Raw genomic sequence first — 6,003 nt, forward strand, 5'->3', positions numbered from 1 at the left:
CATTTTTCACTGAGGAAAGTACGTTTAGTATCTTCAATAGGACTTTTGTAAGATTTTGTTCCTGATTTATATGTGTTTATTCAAAAGTGTCTTATTATTTGATTTGCTGTATCACAGATGAGTGCTTGTGGTGCTTTTCATATTTCCTAGTTTCACAGTACTGTTCCCCTCCCTTTGCTGCCATACCAATGCTCCATTTCATTTTCTCCTATAGCACTAGAAGCCTTCCCTCTCTGGCTTGCTGCTTTCCAGGTGTTGCCATTCTCCTGCACCTCCCCAACACAAAGGCTGCACCCCTGACACCACAGCTGTGGCTGAGCGTTTGCTGTCAGTTTTCTGTGTCTGTCTTGGCCTCTTTCTCCCACAGTTTTGGAAGCTTTACCACACTAAGGGGAGAGCTTTCACTAGGCAGATGATGAAATGAACAATAAAGCTTCCATCTTTAGCAAAGTTTTTTGGGTTTGAGTCACTATTAGTTTTTATATATTAATTAGTGTTTTACCTTCTCAAGTAAGGGCAGTACTGCGAAGAGGAGGATTTTGCTCTTACCAAATTAGACCCTTATGAGGAAAGAAAGAAAAGCCAGAAGAGACTCTTTTCCTTCTTCAGCCCACAATCCTTCACCCCTCTTCCTTCCATCTTCCTTTGTGCCAAATCTGGAGCTTATCTGTGCCTGTAATCAGCTATCCAGGAGGCTGAAGCAGCAGAGACACTTCCCCCTCACAGTGTGTTGCCAGCTGTGGTGGTGGCAGGTGAGAATGGATATAAAGCAGAGCACACCAAGTGTAGGAGCAAGCTGCAGGTGCCACCCACTGTGTGGGTGTGCCTCTATTATAAACTTGTACCCTGCTCTCCCATCCATTACTGAATGAGTATTCTGTAGGAGGAGTAGTCTGGGTCTTCAGAAAATGTAAGTTGGTTCAGCCTAAAGAATTAAAAAAGGATTGTTTACTTTTGTATGCTTTGACTGTTCAATCAGCATGCTGTCCTCTTGGGGCTTATGCAACGTGAGCTGTAAAGCAGTACCTTTGGGGTAGTTTCTGTGTCTTAGCCTAACATGTAATTACTGGTTCTGACTACAAGCAGGTTATTTTTTTTTGTTTGTAATTTCCTTTCAGTGATGCAGTAGCTGCTCTATCACAGTTGGGTTTGTGGTGGGTATGCAGTAGTAACATTCTTTGCAAAGAATCAAGATTTAGGAAGGCAATTGCTGGGTTTCCACATCTTTACTTTGAAGAAGTGGATTCCTGCTATGCATGTTTTATTTAACATCTGGACCTAGAAGTTCACTACCTACCCCCAAAGAGAAATCCAGTGATGCACCTAGTAATCAAGATTGTGAACTAGGTTCTTCAGGATGTGTTTAGATACTTTGAACGTAATATGGAAACTACTCAAGCATATGGTGTGACTCAGGGACAGTCTTGTGCAGAGTTAGAAATTGAAACTCAATGATCCTTGGTAGGTCCCTTCCAACTCGGCATATTCTATGACTCCTTGGATCTTTCTTGTGGGGTAGAAGGGAAACGAGAGAGAAATGAGAGCATTCCAAAGAGAGATTAGGTTGACAATCACTATTTATTTTTTTCCAGACAAACATTAATGATCTCATTTAGAGGCTGCACCAAACACCACCACCTCCTACTTTCCTGTAAGAATTAATATTGTGGTCAAAATGTACCTGAATTTAGACTGAAGATTTTAAAAATTATTGTGGTGGTAACTCCTTTAGTGTCTAAGGTGAATTTCCTCTTGTAAAGAGTGTTTAAATGGGAAACATAACTGCAAGTCATAATTAAAGATGAGGCACCTTTTCTAGAGTGATGGTAACATTTATGACCTGGTATAATGGCTAAAGACTGGTAAGCTTTCAGGCTTTCAAACATTTTTCCTGGTGTGAAGTACAATGAGTTTCATGCAAGCTAGTAAGGGGGCTCAAGTTTGGGGTGAGTAGCTTACCCAGTGCAGGGAAGACATTAGCAACTATTTGCTGTCCAGAGAGGCAATCTGCCCCTTCTCCTCCTCTTGTCGGGATTGGCAGTGTCTGATTCCAAAACAAGATGATTTACGGTAGAAAGCTAGTATTGTAAAGTAATTGTCAACTTTTTCAAAATCTTCACTGCTCTTAAAAATAAAGTCAGTGCTATGTAGAAAGCTCCCTATCCTGTGCCAGACACAGGGTTTTTTGGCTGGAATGTTCTCACTATGGGGTGAAGTAAGTGCTACAGCAGGTGCCAGGAAAGGGTAGGTGTGGAGGGAGCAAGCCCCTCTCAGCAGCAGTTGGCCATTGGGCCTGTTACACTGTGGCCCTAGGGTCACTGGACTTTGTGACATTTCAGTAAGCTAAGCCAACAAGAAACGAAAGGAAGGAAAGTGAAGGAAAATAGTAAACAGGTTTTAACTGCTGGGAAGGATGTGCACAGGTGAAACAACAGGACTTGGTGGAAGTGGTGACAAGAATAACTGACAAAAATTGGATGGGTCAGCCAGAAATAGGAAGGAGGGTATCTCCCTGTGAAACATGGTGGTGGCAAAAGGTGGCACATAAGAAAAATTGGAATGTGCTAGAAAATATCTAGCCAAGGTCAAGATTCATGCAGTCCCTGGTAATAGCAGAAGTGGGAAGTCAGAGGCACAGTGATGGTTTGATGAGAAATGTTTTCTTACTCTAGTGGGTCTTTCTGTTCTCCAGCTGCTCTGGTTGCTCATGTTCACTGTGACAGATGCATGGGCAATTGTATTTCTCTGTAATTTGTCTTGGGGTGTTGTACAGAGTATTTCTGACTTACTATGAGGTGGGTACCTGTGGGGGCAGGTGAATTACACACATATAGACATACAGTATGATAATCACAGAATCATGTAGACTGGAAAGACCTCTAAGACCATTAAGTCCAACCATTAACCTAGCGCTGCCAAGCCCACCACTCAACCATGACCCCAAGCGCCATATCCAACACCTCCGTTAAATACTTCCAGGGATGGAGACTCAACCGTTTCCCTGGGCAGCCTGTTCCACTGCTTGACCACCATTTTAACAAATAAATTTTTTCCTAATATCCAATCTAAATCTGCCCTGGAGCAACTTGAGGCCATTTTCTCTTGTCCTGATGATTGTGGAGAGTATTTGGTAAGTTTTGCATTTGTTGCTCCAGCATGAAGGCTTTTATCACTCACTTTGTTTTCCTGTTCTTCCTGCACGTGACAGTTCTTCAATATCCCAGGCATTTCAGAAAGGCAGGAGATACCAGGCTCTAGAGCAAGAGGTTTTTTTATCTAAGAATGGGGTTTTTCACTGTCAATACAGGTGACTATTCGACTGAATTCTCCTAGATGGCTTTGTATCTATGTGACAAGACTATAATTAGCATGAGGTTTGTTTGAGAGCATTAATCTGTACACGTTTTAAACTACTTTAGAATGCATTCTCTGGTCAAAAGCTGGAAAGAGCTGCCTTACATAATGGAATTGTATCTCTTCCATCTACAAAACTACAGAACAAAATGGCTTAAATAACATGGAACTATGAAAGGCAGTTCCAGTGGAGGTGAAGTTGGCTGCTGAACAGCTTTGCTTATTCTGCTTCAGCTGTGATGCCTCTTAAGTACTTAAATCAAATACAGAAAGCAAATAGATTACCAGAGTAAATAGCTCAAAAGCTTTGGTTTATAGAATTTGATTGTGATACAGGAAAAACAACTATTAACTTGTTTATGAATTTCAAGTATTACTGTTCTCATCCACTTACTGGTAACATTAGTGGTTTTCCTGTTCGTAAGGTTGGTAAAATGCAATTTCTCACTCAAAATTTTTAAAAGAAAGAGAAAAAAAAAAAGAAAAAAACATAATTCAATTGGATGTTCAGTCTTTCTTGGTAAATATCTAGTGTGATTTCCACTCTCCCCTGTTTTTACCACATTTTTGCTAGGTTACCCAGAGGGTCCCAAGAAAAAGATTAGAAGAACATACTATATTTTGCCTGGTTCAGTGCCTTCAGCTCTGATAGGCTATGTTCAGCTTGACTTTTGTTTGTTTGTTGCCTTAGCATTCTTTCTTTTTTGAGTTCTGGCATTCACAGCTACGAGTGTGAAGACTGTTTGCAACATGCCAGCTTTAGCTACAATTCCCACAGCCATATTGTTAGGATGTAGAGTTCCAATAGTATACAGCTACAGACTGAATTTGTGAACATGAATGAGAATCTAAATACAAGAGAGGTGAGGAATACTAAAGGTTTTAGTTATATATTAAAAAGAAATGGAAGCAAGCAAAGTAAAAGAATTCCAGAATGAAACTGCAATGGCACTTTCCTTTCTTGTGTCTGTTTTTTCCTATTCTTAAATTGGGCATAATGTTTTCCTCTCATTCATGCTGTGAAATATCTAAAGGTTAGAGATCTTCCATGCAATAAGGATCACTGATTATGTTGCAGACATACCCCAAAAAAATGAACCAACCATTTGGATCATGCGAACCCTGTGAATCTTTTTCATTGCTTCAAGAATGAAGCAATGGATGATAACTGCAGTGAGAGCAGTCAGTGGCCAGGCCCAGGGGTTGGGTTACACTGCATCTGGGACTCTCTAGGTCTTAAGTAAACAAAGTCCTGGAGAACCTGACACAGTGCTGACACTGCTTTGAGCAGGTGACTGGACCAGAGACCTCACCCATCCTGAATAAGACTATGATTTAAGACATCCAGTTCTATAAAGCATCATACTTAACCAAATTTTGTTTTATTCAAAAGTGGAAGCCAATACATATTCCCAAAGAAAAGTTCATAGGCATTTTCCTGATTTTGTGGGGGCCCTCACAAAAATCTATATTAACAACCTGATGAAAGTTTCTGAAAGAGACAAAGCTGGCTCATAGGTATCCACCTGACAAAAAAAAATATGGCTTGCAAAGCTGGGTGCAGAAGAAAGGGTAACAGAAATAGACCATGTAACTTCTGAGGACCACTACAGTGTTTTGAAAGGTGTAAGGACATAACACAAATGTTGTAGAGAACTATTCCCTCTACAATATAGCATTATAAAGCAAAGTTGAGATGCCAACAAATAGGAAACATTAATGAAACATTTATATTAAGACCATAAATGCATCAAAATCAATTTTATCAGTTTCACTACGGAGAACTTTGGAAAAACCTTAATGCCCTGTAACAAGTAAAGCAAGGAAAGTCTGAACTTGTGATAAAACTTATGGAAGGTAAGATAATAACAACAACGAAAGCCTGTGAGCAACAGGCTGTTGTTAGTACCTCAAGAGAACAGACTTCTAAGATTTGGGAAGACGGTAACTCCAAACAGGAAATACAAGAGCATCAAAAGAAGGACTGTCGTGGAAGGAAAAAAATCTTTTCACTATTTTCCTACTATAATTATGGTCACGTTACATTATGCATAAACTATAAAGCTATCAGTATTTTTCATTAAACCGATCATTTACTGGAACAGCAACATTACCGGACAGACAAAAAACACATAGCAAAGCAAAAAAATCAGCCGGGAACTTCGGTTTAAAACGTATCAGTAAGAACTGAGCGGGAGCAGGATGTGAAAAAGCCACGATTTCGTTAGGTTTTAACAAGTTGAAACAGAGAAATTACACGGGGCGGGAAAACACTTCTCCCGGGTATCCCTTGAGCGTGGGGAGGCAGGGGTCCCACGGCTCTGCCCAGCGGTCGGGCCGGGGGCACAGCCAGCTCTGTCTGGGGAGCCGAGGAGGCGAAACCTCCGCCGGACCGATTACGCAGCAAAAAAAAAAAAAAAAAACCACCCCGGAACCGCTCCGAGCCCGTTGGGAACACCGCGCCAGCGGAAACACCCGCACAGACCACTTTTATCCAAGAGCCGACTCCCACTTTTCCAGACATTTCCCTGTTTCGCGGCCCACCGCCTCGATCGGGCCCAGGCCCCGCCGGGAGGGGAGGCCGCGGTGGCGGCTCAGCCCGGGCGGTGCCGGGCCCGCTCCGCCTCCCCGTCACGGCAGGAAGCCGGA

This window comes from Cinclus cinclus, chromosome 4 (genome assembly GCF_963662255.1).
Source record: "Cinclus cinclus chromosome 4, bCinCin1.1, whole genome shotgun sequence".
Classification (NCBI taxonomy): Eukaryota; Metazoa; Chordata; class Aves; order Passeriformes; family Cinclidae; genus Cinclus; species Cinclus cinclus.